General features: G+C 42.3%; 1 long non-coding RNA gene across 1 annotated transcript; it reads right to left on the bottom strand.

Annotated features, from left to right (window-relative positions):
• Nucleotides 1-319: 319 nt before the first annotated feature.
• Nucleotides 320-15,641, bottom strand: LOC115646955. Its single transcript, XR_003999179.1, has 3 exons — nt 15,632-15,641; nt 11,178-11,180; nt 320-372 (listed from the first exon to the last, which is right to left on the bottom strand). It is a non-coding gene; the product is annotated as an uncharacterized LOC115646955 (long non-coding RNA).
• Between the last annotated feature and the right edge of the window lie 1,647 nt (nt 15,642-17,288).

Genomic DNA, 17,288 nt, shown 5'->3' with positions numbered 1-17,288 from the left:
CATACATATGCAATAAGTGCACAGAGAGCCAGATTCTGATCTTAATTACACACAAGAAATCCAACTGAGCACCCTAAAGTCAAGGCACTTACCTGGGATTTAGCCCAGGATAACTATTATCAGGATCTGTCCAAGTCTCAGACAACTGAATATTAACAAGTGATGTAGGGTGATCAGATGAGAGGAAGAAAATATCGTGGCACATGGAAGGGGGTCGCCAGCGGAGGGGGGAAAAAGCGCCGAGTGCTGCCGGCAGAGCCAAAAAACAAAAAAAAAGAGTACCCCAAAATATCGGGACAAAGATTGGTTGGGACATAGCACAAATACCTAAATATCGGGACGGTCCTGATTTTATCAGGACATCTGGTCACCCTAAAGTGATGTTACTAGTAACTAAGTGATTAATGAACTGTGTTTACTGCCTGCAGGGCCCTAAAGACAATCCTTTGGCTTTTCTTGACATAAAACCCAAACAGTCTCACCCAGAGGCAGTCTGTTGCCTTTCTTCAGCTATTGTATCACCTTTAGTCAGAGCTTCCAGTCCATCTCCCTCTAACCATGGTGGCATGACAAGCAGTAAGGATACATTTTTCTCAGAACTGAAGGATAGCTGGAGCCAGATCTCAGGCTGGCCAGCAGTTCAAAGGCCATGAATCTCCTTTTGGTGCATGATTTATCCAATAGTTAATTACTTAGTTTCCAGCTTTACTCCAATGTACTTAGAACCACAACTGTTATTGTACTTAAACCCTTTAGTTATTTTGTTTATTCGTTTTTTTCCCTTCAACATAAATCTTCTTTCATGAGAACAGAAGTGAACAGAACAAAGCCAATTATATGCCAATTAAATGGGGGACTGAGGGGGAAATTAATGATGAATGTCATTCAATTAATATTTACAATGTGCAACAATATTAACAGCCAAATTACCTTACTTGTGCATTTGACAGCTCTGTGGTTGCTTAAGAACTAACTGTGGATATTTTGCATATTTCCTTGCAAATAGTGTATTATTTTCACAATTATTTTTATCCTTAATTGAGGTTTTGTTTTGAAATTACTATTTTTTGCATACTAACGCTTTGTAAGTGATCTGGCTAGGGATCTGATTTTGCCTGTCGCCTTATCATACAACTCCACCAAAGGCAGCCAACCAGCATTTCAAATGCAATTTATTGGTAGGCTCCTCTCTGAAGTATCATGTTCATAGGCTGTCCAGGGCTGGAGCACTCACAGAAAAAAAATATCAGGTGCTTAGCACCCACCGGCAGCCTGCTCTACCCGTCCCCCTAACACCTCCCATCCACCAGCAGCCCCACCACTCAACTCCTCCCCCTCCCACCCAACGCATCCCACCCAATGCAATCAGCTGTTTCGCAGCATGCAGGAAGCACTGGTTGGGGAAGGGAGAAGAGCAGCTATAGGGCACACTCGGAGGATGAATTGCGTGGGAAGAGGCAGGGCAGGGGTGGTGCCTGGGGCAGAGCTGGGGTTTGAGCACCCCTGGTGCCCAGAGGAAGCCAGCGCTTGTGATCATGGCCCCCACTAAGATGAGGAATCACTCCCACGGGCAGGTGGGAAAGATACCTTTTTAATTATGAATATTACAGTAGTGTCTAGGGCAGGGGTGGGCAAGCTACAGCCCACAGTCCAAGTCCAGCCCATAGGAACTTTTAATCCAGCCATCGAGCTCCTGCTGGGAAGTGGGGTCAGGAGTTTGCCCCCCTCCAGTGTTCCAGCCAGGGAGCAGGGTCGGGGGGCTTTATGCACGGCTCCCAGAAGCAGCGGCATGTTCCCCCTCCAGCTCCTATGGGAAGGGGCACCCAGGGGGCTCGCACGCTGTCCCCGCCCAAAGCATCACCCCCCACAGCTCCCATTGGCCAGGAACTGCGGCCAATGGGAGCTGCAGGGGCGGCGCTTACAGATGGGGCAGCATGCAGAGCTGCCTTGCCGGCACCGCGCTTCCATGTAGAGCCAGAGGGGGGCATGCTGCTGCTTCCAGGAGCTGTGGGGGAAGCACCTGCAGATGGGGCAGTGTGCAGAGCTGCCTGGCTGCACCTCTGCATAGGAGCCGGAGTGGGGACATGCCACTCCTTCCAGGAGCTGCTTGAGGTAAACACTGCCCAAAGCCTGCATCCCTGAGCCCCCACCCATGCCACCTCCTGCTCTCAACCCCTCGGTCCCAGCCCGGAGCACCCTCCTGCACCCCAAGCCCCTCATAGCCAGCCCCATTCCAGAGGCTGCACCCCCAGCCAGAACTCCCAACCCCCCCTGTGCCCCGTTCCCCTGATCCAGTCTTGATCCCCCTCCTGCCCTCCAAATCCCTTGGTCCAAGCACAGAGCACCCTCCTGCAACTCAAATCTCTCATCCCCTTCACTCACTTGAGAGATAGGTGACTTGGGTTCAAATCTCTCCTTTCTAAAGACTTCTTGTGTGGTTGTGAGCAAGTCACATTTAGTCTGTTTATGCCTCAGTTCCCATCTATAAAATGAAGATAATAGTACTTCCCTACCTCACAGGGGTGCTGTGAGGATAAATATGTAAAAAGCTTGTGAGGCACTCTGTCATAAACGGATAGTTAAGAGTTAATAGAACAGAAGTACTTCATGTCTCTTTTGCCTGTCAAGGGTTAACAAGATCAGTGAGCCTGGCTGTCACCTGACCAGAGGACCAATCAGGGGACAGGATACTTTCAAATCTTGAGGGAGGGAAATTTTTGTGTGTGCTGTTAGTTTTTGGTGGTTGTTCTCTCTGGGTTCTGAGTGTGACCAGACATGCAACCAGGTTTCTCTCCAATCTCCCTGATACAGGTTCTTATAGATTCAAAATAGTAAGTACTAGGTGATAAAGCAAGTTAGGCTTATGTTTGTTTTCTTTATTTGCAAATGTGTATTTGGCTGGGAGGAGTTCAAATGTGTATTTGGCTGGAAGGAGTTCAAATTTGTATTTTGCTGAAAGGATTTTAATTTGTACTTGTATACTTAGGCTGGGAGGGTATTCCCAGTGTCTATAGCTGAAAAACACTGTAACCTATTCCATCTTAAATTTACAAAGGTAATTATTACTGTTTTTCCTTCTTTAATTAAAAGCTTTTCTTCTTTAAGAATCTGATTGTTTTTTTTTATTCTGGTGAGACCCCAGGGGGCTGGGGCTGGATCCACCAGGGAATTGGTGGGGAGAAAGGAGGGAAGGGGGAGAGAAAGGTTAATTTCTCTCTGTGTTAGGATTACTTTCTCTCTCAGGGAGAGTCTGGGAGGGGGAGAGAGAAGGAGGGGGGAAGGTGAATTTTCCTCTCTGTTTTAAGATTCAAGGAGTTTGAATTACAGTGATCTTCCAGGGTAACCCAGGGCGGGGAAGCCTGGAAGAGGCAATGGTGAGGGAAAGGGTTTACTTTCCTTGTGTTAAGATCCAGAGGGTCTGGGTCTTGGGGGTCTCCAGGCAAGGTTTTGGGGGACCAGAGTGTACCAGGCACTGGAATTCCTGGTTGGTGGCAGCGCTACAAGTACTAAACTGGTAAATGAGCTTAGAGGAATTCATGCTGGTACCCCATCTTTTGGACACTAAGGTTCAGAGTGGGGAATTATACCATGACACACTCATGCTATGATAATGGCAGCCAGACACATACCTAAGGCAGATTGTCAATAGTCAGTCTTAACTGCAATGGATATTGGTCTGGAAAATGATGTAAAATATGATATACACATTCTTCTCTTGGACTTAGTACAGTGAGTTTGGTTAGGTTAGTTCTCATGCAGTTGCTTGGACAGTATAGAGACTACCAAACATATTATGTGCCTCCTGGATGTTCTGTCCTGAGACAAATCTGGCATGTTATGGTGTAGAATTCCTGTGAGGGATAGGTATCTGTTGACATTCTCCAGCCATCATATTTTAGGTCTTCCATGGAGGAGGAGGAGAGCCATCTTTTCTATCCTGTCAAGTATCAGAGGGGTAGCCATGTTAGTCTGGATCTGTAAAAGCAGCAAAGAGTCCTGTGGCACCTTATAGACTAACAGACGTATAGGAGCATGAGCTTTCGTGGGTGAATACCCACTTTGTTGGACGCATCCACATCCCTGAGAGACTTAGCTATACCAGCCTAACCCCTGTGTAGACTGTGCTAGGTCAATGGAAGAATCTTGTGGACTCAGATTATCTATACTGACAAGAGAATCCCTCCTGTCAGCATAGGTAGTATCTACACTGAAGCAAGACAGAAGTGCATATGTTAGTTATTATGGTGCAAGTCTGTATGTAGGTCAGATGTCAGGGAGTTATGCCTTGTCTATACTAGAAAGTGGTATAATTTTAACTATGCTAGTATAGTTAAGCTGTTTTAGTCCCCCTGGTGTGGACAGATGGAAGCACTTGTCTGTTGACATAGCTGTATCTATACTGGGGGTTATTTCTGCATAGCTTTGTTGGTCAGGGGTGTGGACTTCTGACACCTTTTGACCTATTTAGCTATGGTGACCTACATTCTACATGAAGACCAGACCAAAGAGTTGTACCAACTATAGTGGTTAAAAAAAATCCACACCTCTAACCAAAATAGTTATGGTGGTACAATTTTCAAGTGTAGACAAGGCCTTATACACCCAAATCAAATTGAAATTAAGTTGTGGTCTACCCACTGTTTTTGTATGAGTTGTATAACTATTTCAGTCAGGGGTATATTTTACCAATATAATTATATTGGTACCAACCTTAGGCCTGGTCCACACTACGCTGTTAAACCAATTTTAACAGCGTTAAATCGATTTAACGCTGCACCCGTCCACACTACACTGCTTTTTATATTGATTTAAAGGGCTCTTTAAATCGATTTCTGTACTTCTACAAAACGAGAGGAGTAACGCTAAAATCGATATTACTATATCGATTTAGGGTTAGTGTGGACACAAATCGATGTTATTGGCCTCATTATTTTACAGTAGCTACCCACAGTGCACCACTCCAGAAATCAACGCTAGCCTCGGACCACGGACGCACACCACCGAATTAATGTGCCTAGTGTGGACGCGCACAATCGACTTTATAATATCTGTTTTATAAAATCGGTTTAAGCTAATTCGAATTTATCCTGTAGTGTAGACGTACCCTTAGTGTACACAGAGTTATACCGGTATAAAAATGCCTTATATTAGTATAGTTTATTCCCCTTTTTGTGTGGAAATAATCTTTACCAGCATGAGTATCTTTTTATTTGTATAATTGCATTCACACTAGTGGGAATTGTACCGCTTTAACAATACTGATATAGTTTTTGTATTTTGACAAGCCCTCAAGATTCTTCTATACCACTAAGCCCAAGCACTCAGCAATCATGAGTCAGGTCCTAAAAAATCATTAAAATTGTTTAAAAATCATATTTTAAAAAAATAAATAAAAACTTGCCTTCTGGATTTGACCCCTTGGGGAGCAGTCAGGCTATGTTTTCAAGCTTTTTGATGCACCCACAAATCATCTTTTTTTTTAAATTGAAACTCACAATTATAATTTGACCCCAGTGTTAGGGATCAGGATGTGGGCAGTCATACCTGGTGGTCAGAGCAGGCATTAGAATCAAGGGTCACAGTTAAAGTCAGGAGCCCAGAGTCAGAACCACAGTCAGAGGCCAGATGCCAGAGCCAAAGGTCACAACAGAAGTCAGAAGTAAGGAATCTGAGCCAGGGGTCATAACTGAGTTATCTGGAGTGAGGCAAGGCTAAGTCCATGGCTGGAATCAGACAGGAGCAGGACCAGAACAAGCCAGTGCAGGAGCCATTGAGCCATGGGTGAATGCTTTGAACAGTCAGTGTCCTGCTGTTGCTGCTGATCTTAAAAGCAGATCTGCTAATCCCATTGGGTGGGTTAGCCAATCAGACAGCTCAAATGGGGCCCAGCCGTGCTTGTGTGACTGCCTGGGGCTAATATGTCTAGGGCATTCTGCAACACTGCACCCGCGCAGAATTCATGTCCCCTGTAGATTTCTATGCTTCCCCAGAGAAAAATGACCTCTGAGCCCCCTGCACTCAGACCTCCCCCATCACCAAGCTCCACCTCTCCCACATCTGGACCCCACAGGGCCCATCTCCTCTGCATCTGGATCCCCATCCCTTGAAGCCAGACCACCCTCCACTGAGCCCCTCACAGTCAAATCCCCACCCCAATGAGTCCCCACCTCCCCTGTACCTGGACAACCCTGACAAGCCCCCCACTCCCAGACCCCCACCCCACTGATTCCCAACCAGCTGCACCTGGAATTTTGCATAATATTAAGATATTGTGCACAGAATTTTTAATTTTTTGGTGCAGAATTCCCTCAGGAGTAGGTTAAGTTAGCAGGTAATCCAGGAGCTGGGGCTTTAAGAAGAAAACAAAATATAATAAGAATCACTATAAAAATGTGAGAGTTGACAACACTGCTACTTTGAAAATCTCAGCCACCATTGCTTTCAAATTATGCCCTTCGTTTGCCCTGTGCAAACCCATTGGCATTAGCTGAGCTGCAGAGTTATAACTGAGAATTTAACACTGCAGTTAGAACTTAATTAATAAATATATTGTCTCAAAATGTCTAAAGGGACATCAGTCATTTTAGTCCCAAAGTTACCTATGTTCCACACAAATTTGGTATCTTTTTCACTTTTCTGATTGAAGATTATTGAGATTTGGAATTAACAGTCATGGAAATGAGGTTAGAGAAAGAGTTATTAACACTAGGAGACTCAATCCTACAGAACCTTGAGTTTTCTGCATGAATAATTTTTGTTTGCTTGTTTACCTCATTTTGGGTCTTTGTCTCACATTTGAGCCTTGCAGGCTGAGAGGTATGGATGCACATGAGCAGACTCTATATTTTTCTCCCACAGGTACACTGACTCTCCAATGCTAACAGCAGGAAGAAGTGGTCAAAATTTAATATGACTGACTACACATCAGAGCAGATAATCTGAAAGACTCCCATTGACTTCAAAGGGAACTGGATAGGGTTCTTTAATTTCTGACCCCAGTTCCAGAAAGCATTAAACACATGCTTATCTTTAAGCATTTGATTAAGTCCTACTGATGTCAGTAGGGTTTAGGCGTTTTACTGAAACCTCTAATTTAAAAATAAGACAGGTGAACCAGTTAGAGAAAACAGAATAACTTCCCTGACCCTTTTGCCTAAACACTGTACTACTTTATTTATTTATTTACTTTTCAAATTCTGCACTATTTGGTTAAATGCTGTTCCCCATTATTGTTAATTTTGTTGTATGCCTGATTTCTGGCCAGAAGTGGAAGTTCCAAAATATGCAAAAAAGGCTGCTGCATTTGAGGCTATTTCCTCCATGACTCTTAGCAAGAAGTACTGGACATTTGAAGAGAAAACTCACTCTGGAGATTTCCAGCCCAGTTTTGCAGACCTGAATAATATGGAAAAGCATCTAAACTTTAGGCAGTTTATTTGAACTGCCCCAAAGTCCAAATTTTTTGAGGCTTCCCCCATCACAACCCAAGGACAGCATAGACTTCTCTTTTCTTTTTAAGAGAAGACATATGGAATGGAATGTGATGACCAGCAAGCAATAACAAAACCAAGAGAAATGCTAGTTTCAGCTAATTGACTAAAGCAGTAAAATTCCTTTTTGGTCATGTTTTTAAAGGGAAATGGAAGGGGCAACTTTCTGATTTAAATTGTTTAAGAAAAAAAGAAAAAATAATAAGAAGAAAAGCACGCAGTATATTAAAAAAAAAGATCTAAAATTTGCCTGAGCATAAGTATGCTAGCTAGTGCAGAGTTCTCCAAATATGGACTAAATGTGATTCAGAGGGGCATGAGCCAGGTCTCAGGAGTAAACAAAATAAAAATACCAGAGGGAATGTTCTAATAGCTTTTTTTTGTTCCCAGTTCAAATAGTTTCTTTGCTTAATTTCTTAAAGTCTGAAGCACCATTAAGCTATTTGTTATTTTGAATCTGTGTTATTGGACACACCAGGCCTGATTCTTCACTCTCGTACGCTAACTTTCCACAATGAAATTGCCTTGAAATCAATGGAGTCTAAAACACAAATGTTGGGAATTAGACCAATTATTTCCAAAAGCTGTTTTGCAAATAAACCTTTTAACAAATGGAAAATCACTATTTGTCCAACTCCTGTAACATGTACAGACAGTGAGATTTAAAGCTTTGACGAGCCTATACAAATCTCATCATGCAGAACTTTCCCCCTCAAAAAGCATATTAATCTCTCAGATAAGAGAGTATCTTATAATTAGAGACACAACATGGAGACAGCACAGGACTGGAACTCAGGAGATATGTGTTCAATTCCCAGCTGTGCCTAAGCCCTCAGGCAAGTCACTGCCCCTCTGACTCAGTTTCCCCATCTGTAAAATGGGGATAATTATACTGACTTCCTTTGTAAAGCACTTTGAGATCTACTGATGAAAACAGCTAGGTATTATCATTATTACTGAGACTTATGCTGGTAGCCAGGAATCCCAGAATTTGTCTCATCCCTCTGGCTCATTTATTGTCTGTAAGCAAGACTTCACCTCACTGTGCCTCAGTTTTCCCATCTCTAATTGGGGTTACTAATATTAACTACCTGAAAGAGGTGTCATGATAATCAACCCTGTTTGCAGAGTACTTTGAAGGTGTTAAGTGCTAAGCATGATTATTACAATTAGTAATGTGTAAACTGTATAACAAGTCAGAGGTTTGGCATGGTTTAGATAAGTTTCCCAGAGTATGGACTCTCATCTGAATTAACCAAACTTTGTTTTTACCTACGTGTATTTCAGGGGCCAAAGTCTGCCTTAACATTTATAGCTGTAATTGTGAAATCACCAGCATTTTTGGAAGACTGACACACCCTTATTATATCCCCAGAATTAGTGAATTAATTTTAAGTTGTAGTTTTTTTCTACCTAAAGGGGGAGGGGGGCGAGTTGTCAATCACTGACCACATCCCCTAAAAGGAACTAAAAGGCCCTTCAGAATAGATACTAGTAGGAAGGCAGCCAAGCTTCATAGCCACAAGCACTGGAGTATAGCAAAGAAAGGGCTTTCTTTTACGTCAAGGTAAGGCAATAAGCTTGATCCCACAGGTTCTGGGCATCCTCATCTCCCACTGGCTTATGTGGGAAGGGGCTCAGCACCATACAGGAACACTAACTGCTGCAGAGGATGGGACCCTCGGTATGTTTCTATCCACTGTGATGCCTGAGGAGCCACAATGCAAAGAATTTCAGAATTATTATTCATTTGCTGGCATTCTGCCTGCTAAGCTCTCTGAAGGAATGGCCAATTCTGCAGAAAACACTTTAGTTAGCAGATTTTCTGCCATTTCTTCGCTATCTCTGAGGGAGTATAAGTAGACAAGGAGAAACTTGGCCCCCTGGCAGAAACACTGCTTCAAACTCATCAGCAATCTCTTCTTCTGAGACTGCACTTTAAACAGGGAGAAAGCTGCTCTGGCCATGAGAAAGTAGCTATAGTAACATGTGTTTGTTTTCATCCCTCTCCCATAATAAGCAGCTTCTGTGAAGTAGACAATACAGACAAGCGGGTTTTAATGGGAGAGAAGACTCTGGCTATATCTGGGTTTTTCTGCAACAGCTGGATGAGTGTGATCATATCCTTTTTCAGCCTTGATTTCTTTGTTAACAAATCACCAACATGGCTCAGTTCTGAGTGCCTGGCTCAGAAAACATTATTCCAAGACGGTCTATAGGTTGGGATGGAGAGCAGTTCCTTTCTCAATATAGCTGTACATGATATGGTCAATGATGCCCATTTTAGATAAAGAAATAAAGTTCCCATGGAAGATAGAACTCCATCTTGGTTTTGTATCCTGAAAGACCTCTTACACTGACAACGTTTTACTTGCACATGGCCCCTAACGCAGTCAGCACCAACAGTTTACTATCAGGAAAAACCCTGTGTGGTAGGACAGTGAAAGAAACAGTAGATGTGAGTAAGCCTAGAATCCTTTTGTTTTTCCTGTCACTACCATTTGATTAAAACGCCAAGGCTGAGATTATCTAAGGCAGTCAGGCACCCAACTCCCACTTACTTTCATGAGAGGTTTGGTTAATTAAGGATGACAGAATTTAGCCAGTTTTCGTCACTATAAATGAAACCTGTGATACAAAGTTAACCAGACTTCGTCTCAGCTTTGTTTTAAGAGAAATTTAAAGCACATTTACAGGCATTTTCTTGGTGTATCCAGTGGTGGTGGCAGCTTTGTTGCTGGCATATAATTACTAGAATATAACACAACCACCACTGGATTTCTAGGGAAATTGGAGTGAAGGGAGGAAGCTATTTGTTCTTTGGCTCCCCAGAAGAATAAGCTATAAGAAATTTTACGGTGAGCATGTTAAACCTGTGGAAGTCGTTGCCAGGAGATGTTGTGAAGGCCAAAACTATAACAAGGTTCAGAAAAGAATTAGATAAGTTCATGGAGGATATGTCTCTCAATACATATTTGATAAGATGGTCAGAGATGCAACCCCACACTCTGGCTGTACCTAGCCTCTGATTGCCAAAAGCAGGGAATGGGTGACAGGGGAGGGATCATTTGATGAGTACCTGTTCTATTCATTCCCTCTGAAGCACCTGGCATTGGCCACTGTTGGAAGACAGAATACTGGTGAACCATTGGTCTGATCCAAATAGGCTGTTCTTATGTAAAGAAAGGTAACCCATAAGATCTGAAGCAACTACTTTCATTGAGCATCAGTTTCTCTCTTTGTCTCTGTTTTCTCTCATCATCTTTATCTAATGTTTTGGCAGCCTAGTTCTTTTTCAGGCCACCCAATGATGAAATCACTCAGAACACTATGCAAGTAACCTGTCCTTCCCAGATGTAAGAAACTGCTGAACTAGCACAAAAGAAACCTAGGGTGGACGAGTCATAAATTTCTTTCAGTCCTAATTTCAGTTACTTCCTGCTTCTTAGCAGGAAAACAGCTACAACAGAATAAGTTCGGGCACATCCATAGAGAGAAACCTTGCAACTCGAAGACCTATTTCTTGAATAAAATCTGTCATTTATTAACTTGTATAGTCTCATTTATTTGCATATAAAATGTTGTAAAAGAAAACTCTATGTCACTTTCATCCAGCATGAAATCTGTGCAAATGATGAGATCTACACAGTATCCTCGTTGATTCTGTATTACCTCCTTTATCCAGACCTGCTCCAGAGGGGTTGCATGGGACGCTAATGAGAGACACATTTGGCCCCAGGTTCTTTACTACATGTACCACTGAGGAATACATCACAAAGCCGAAGATTAAATGCAGCCATTTTAAACAGACTGTCTTTTCTTTAAACTGATGTTAGCTAAACAAAGTTATAATTGCCCATCACAATATTTATGTTTGCTACTAACTTTTCTGTCTGCAGACTGCTTGCTTGTGGGAGATGGTGATGGGGAAGAGAGGAAAGTCTACATTTTAGGTATATTTTTTAATTTATGAAACTTTGGAAGAAAGATTAGGTAGCATTAATTCATCTTATAATGATTTCACAGGGAAAAATACTTGGCAAAAAAGCATATTATGCAAACTCAGTCAGCCAGCTCCCAGGATTGCAGTGCTATATGCCCCAGGCCAATTATATTTTACATGATCAACACACCCAATAATTAAACAATGAACTGGTTTCTTTTGGAAACTCCATAAAATGTCATAGACCAAAGAATATTTATCTTTCCTCTGATTCCTACTGAAGAAATCGCTGGTTCTTTTTTCTTCAATCAACATGAAGCCTGAAGGGGCCCAAATTCAAGAGTGATTATATTTTATGTCATTTATGTGCATTACAAGTTGACAAATTCAACTTCTGATTTCCCCCCCGTCAAAGTTATGTTGATCTTATTTTCAGACATCCAAAGAAAGATGGCTCTTGCAGATTTATAAAAGTTGTTGACTGATCTATTGATTCCCAGACCTTCATCTCCCAGGGAAGCTTTAACTTTATAAAGTTCATGTCCATAAGGTTCTTGTTCTGACATAAAAGCTACCGCTGGATTGTGTTTCCTGTCTACAGTGTTGAGCAACAGGGACAAAAAAACAAAAAAACCAGAAAATGTTTCTTTAGTACACATCTTGCAAGTGGTCCTTTGACAGAATTCAACCTACATCTAGGATGCAGCTTTTTACAAAGATAAGAGCATTTTCCCATTAAAATAACTTAATTTGAGGAGTATAAAAACACTGTATTGGAAATAAACCTGCACTGATGTTAGTACTGTGCTGCATAACTTTCATGTTTTACATATAAATATCTATTTGGACATGGTATGTTTCAAGTTCACTCCTAAAGCGCGGCAGTGGGGACTGTCAGAATAAGGAGATCAGATAAAGCGGTGAGGCTTCTAACTTAGGGTCACAAGGGATAGGACAGGTGTAATGCATCTGACCACACCACCTCATGCTGCCATTGTATCAGATTTCACAACCTAAGATGGATCATTAGCTGGATACTAGATTCCAAGATACCCGGTGGTGCCACATAAGGTGTGGCAATGATTTGGTAAACAGCACCATTCCTTCTGTGATGTGTTTGAATCAAAATATCCTGCATGGTGCTAGGAAGCTTAAATAACACTATGACTGTATTCTTAGAAATACCTGAGATGGACTGGATACCATGCTGCTAATGGTAATATCTTTGGATGAATGGTGAAACAAAAGGACTAATATCCTGTTTTCATAAAAGCAGTATTGTCAATCCCAAGCATTCAAAAATCACGTGTTTTTAAAAATGTGAGGTTTTTTTTATGTGTCCTCTAGGATTTGAGCTTTTGGGGCACAATTGGGCCAAATTTTCTAGCTTTTTTCTGCAATCATGAGAGCTAGAAACTTACAAAAAATGAAAACTGAGATAGTCGTCAAATTCCCCTAGGAGCTGGGACTTTAAGAGAAACATCAAATATCCTGAGACTTGAAATAACATCACAAGAGATCCTCATGGCTGGCCTAGAGAGGAGTAAACTGGATTCTATTCTGCTTTGTTCATTAATAAAATCAGCAACAAAGTTCTCATTGAAGAATATTTATTCCTGGTGATTTAGAGGACTTACTCCAGTCTGTATCACAGGACTTTTCTCTTTCTACTCCACTTTTCACTTCCTCCACTTGTCTGTCACCGGCCTCTGCTTTCTCTTCACAAAATCTTAGAGCTTTTTTTGCAAGAACCTTCTCCTTTGCAACTCCTACCCCTGGGCCAGCCTTCTTGGATGCCTCTGCCTCACTGACTCTTCATCTGTTAGAAAATGTCTGGAGCTGTTGATGGTCTAAAGCCACTTTCTGATTAGCCCTCTCAGTCTTTTTTGCCCATGCATGCCTGTACATCAGCTCTCAACAGCCACAGTACTCCTTGTTTCCAACTACTAAGTAGTATTAAAGGGCATCTAAAAATACACCAACTACTGTTCTAATATCACTTTTCCATGTAAGCAATGTCTGTAGTTTCCACAGGGATGTTACTCCATCTCCAACGCGAGGAAGTGGCCTATATATTTTGTATGTTAGGGGTGGTCTGTGCTGTGAAAAAGTTTAAGAACCCTTACGCTAGACCATATTATCTTGTGGACTAATCAATTGCCAAATTCTTTTTTAAAAATAAGTCTTTATACAATTGCACAAGTATAAAAGCAAGTTGAACTGCATGAGTAAAGTCTTGAACTCTCTTATAACTTGAAAATTGCTGAACCGATGTGTTCATAAAAATTCTGTCTCAAGAATACATTTCAGGGAGTGTTGACAAGCAAGCACCTCTGCTTGAGCTTATGTTTTGGCAAAATGTTTCTGAAGCTAGACCTCCAGCATCTTTCTGGCCCTGAGAGAATGGGCAAAACCTTAACTGATCTTACCTAATCATCCTTGACATATTTTAAGTGTCACAAAAAAGTCCAGAATTCACCATTCAGCACATGCAAGCAATTTACACAGGGAGGTATATGATGTATAACCACCATTTCTCACTGCATGGTCTGTGCTGGCACCATTGCTTGATAAAGTCAGGGCTCCAAGTCTTGCATTTAAGCCACATTCCCAAGTGCTGTTGTGATTTTCTGCAAAACCTTTTCAAGCAGAGTGACATATATTTCTTGTTGACACTAAGGGCTTGTCTACACTATCTGTCCGGGGGGCAGCGATCGATCCAATGGGGGTCGATTTATTGCGTCTATATAGATGCGATAAATCGACCGCTGAGCACTCTCCCGTCGACTCCGAGAGACCCAGAATGAGGCGCGCAAGTGGAGGTCAATGGGAGAGCATCACGTTCGACTTACCGCAGTGAAGACACAGCAATAAGTAGGTCTAAGTACGGTCAACTTCAGCTATGCTATTCACATAGCTGAAATTGCGTATCTTAGAATGACCCCATGCGGTAGCATAGACAAGCCCTTAGTTTGGAGGCAGGAAAGGGCAACTCTCCCAGATGACACACAGAGCTGATTGACACAGTAGCACTTGAGTCAGTACTGAACTACTGCCTCCTAGCATGGTGTTAGTGAGCTACAGATGTCATGGTTTGGATGAGACATAATACCATGTTTCTTTTCATAGACATAATACCATGTTTCTTTTCATTAACAGTCCTTACAAATCCTAGGGTACTTTCAGGTAATTTCTTTCTGTTTCCTAGATCCCCGTGAAATTTAATCCTTTACTTCCTCTCCTGCACTGCAAAGTGCTCCAGCCAATGGAGACTGCACTGTAGTAGTTAATGAAATGATTTCCTTTTCATAACTGGACCAAAACGGGTTCATCTTTCTCTGATGAGGAAAACCCAGTGGGACTATTTTGATGAGTAAGGCAAGCAGGATTGGCCCCAAAGTTTCCTGAATATGAAAGATACTATCAGCCAAATTTCAGAAGTTACCACTGATTCTGAATGCCTCCAATTTTGGGTGTGTTAAAATTGAGACAGTTTGGACCTGATTTTCTGAGATGCTGAGCACCTACAGCTTGTACTGATTTTAACTAGGGTTGAGGGTCCCTCAGTGTGATGCCTTGAGGTTCAACCCAGACCAGTGCGGGGTTGTATTGCCACCTGCCTTGCTACTTAGGGTGCCTTAAATGCTACATTGCTATGGCTCACCGAGCTGACGCCAGCAGCCAGCATATAACGTGCAGGTTGCACCCTGGCTTCTACAACCTAGCTACTGTTTTGCAGAGTGACCCCAAGATCCTCCCAGTTCTGAATTTCCCCCAAATCATCCTCCAGTAGGACAATTTGCTGAGGTTCCCAGAACTGTGAATTTCTGTGTTACTCTTCTCAGCCTCAGCAAGTGAAGAGTTTTGCTATTGCTAAACTGAGACACAACTCCCTGACACACCAGCTTGTATGCCTCATCAGCAAACTCTTCAGGACTCTGTCAATCCAAACCTTGCCTTGCAAGTAATAAACAGTGAACCTCAACTCCCAAGTACCCCAGATACATCTCCTTGCAGTGCCCAGCCCTCTCACTGAACACTAATAGAAATTAAGTTCATTGCTCCTTTAAAGAGACAATAAACTGCAGCTCATTAATTTAACTGGGGTTTGACTAACACTCTTATTTCAATCACAGCACTGAATTGGTTTATAGTAAAGTACATTTATTAAACAAAAAATCATAGGTTTAAGTGATACCGTAAAAATATGCTTGTAGCGGCCTGTGGTGATCCCTCTCCATCAAGCTTGGAGGGAGGCCACTCTGCCTCACTATGTCACACAGCAGATTTAGGTAAGGCTCTGGCCCCCTGGGCCCAGGACTATAGCCTGAGCCTCCTGGCAGGGCAGACAATAATTTACATAATCCGGGGCTTTGACCCTCCTGTGCGGGGCAGAGTGCAGGGCAGTCTTTAGTCCAGCCTCCTTGCAAGTAATATAGTCTGGGGCTCTGACCCTCTAGTAGGGCAGAGTAATGAGAAGTCTTCAGCCCAGCCCTTCTGGCTAAGGCAGACAGCTAATACACAGGCCTTCGGGGGGGAGTCAGCAGCAAGGGGGTAGGGGGACCTGGGCCTACCCTACTCCACCAGGTCCCAGCCAAGAGCCCAAATAGTGATGGGTAGTCCTTCCACTGGATCAGCGGGGATCCTGCCAAAACACACTATGCAATACAATACAAACTACAATACAAGCAGATTAATGTCTGATTTCCCTGAGCTACTTCCTACTACAGTCCATTAGCAGCCTGCCACAGTCCAATTGCATGGGTGCAACACCACACAAAGAATGAGAGATACATACAAACAGTAGTAATGAATGCTTAAAATAGCTCAGGTATTGTTGCTTTAGAATAAATATTTATTGTAACCACATCTACATGACACAGAATTTCTGATATTGATAATTTATGATGATATAAGGGAGATATGAAGTCCAAATTATAGCCAAAGGCTAAACTTCAATTGAGTTTAATGGGACCAGATTCAGCCCAGGAATAGGCTATAGGTCAATTTGGAGACAGGGAAGTTCAATCTTTACTGAACATAGAACCTTTCATATGTAGGTAATTGTTCAAAATAATGACTGAAAGCCATTAGCATCTGATGACTCTTGGGTGACGATCTGAAATGGATTCAAGTGGAATCTACATCTCAACTTGTCTGCATCTCAGTTGGCACCAAATGGCACTTTTAGCAGAGAGTACAAGGAATAATGGAAACTGAACTACTTTTAGTACCTTATAAAGTGCCCCTAAAAATGAAGTTTGAATCACACTGCTGGGGGAAACTTGCCCTACTGCTGCCTGTATTGTACTTGTTCTGTAGATAGAGAATACAAGCCCCTAGGGCTGTTGATTGATACCTTATGATGTCCTCAGTTTAAACAATGTCTCTTGCCATAACTCCTTCAACTAGATTATTTATTTATTTTTCTATGTATTTTAGGTACCAGTTGGCCCCCATTATCATAAAATCTGAACATCTCACAATCTTTGAGGTATTTGTTCTTACCAACACCTCTGTGAAGTAGGGAAGAGCTATTATCCCCATTTTACAGATGAGGAACTGAGACTCAGAGAGGCTAAGTGACTTGCCCAAGGTCACAGACAAAATCTGTTGGGGAGCACCAACTTTAATGTAGGTCTCCCGGGTCCTAGGCGAGTGCCTTAAGCACTGGACTATCCTTACCTCTATCTGATTTCTCATGTTAAGCAGAGCAATGTCTCTAGTAAGTGGATGGCTGATCTCAAAGGAAAACCCAAGTGGTATTGTTGCTAAGTTATTAGGGGTCATTTTGCAGTTAGAGATGCTGTCACTTAGTTCAGATGTAACACTGAGTGTCACCGTTAAAGGGCTAG

Source organism: Gopherus evgoodei, chromosome 1, assembly GCF_007399415.2.
Source record: "Gopherus evgoodei ecotype Sinaloan lineage chromosome 1, rGopEvg1_v1.p, whole genome shotgun sequence".
In the NCBI taxonomy this organism is placed as follows: Eukaryota; Metazoa; Chordata; order Testudines; family Testudinidae; genus Gopherus; species Gopherus evgoodei.
This window is presented reverse-complemented; position numbering and strand designations above follow the sequence as displayed.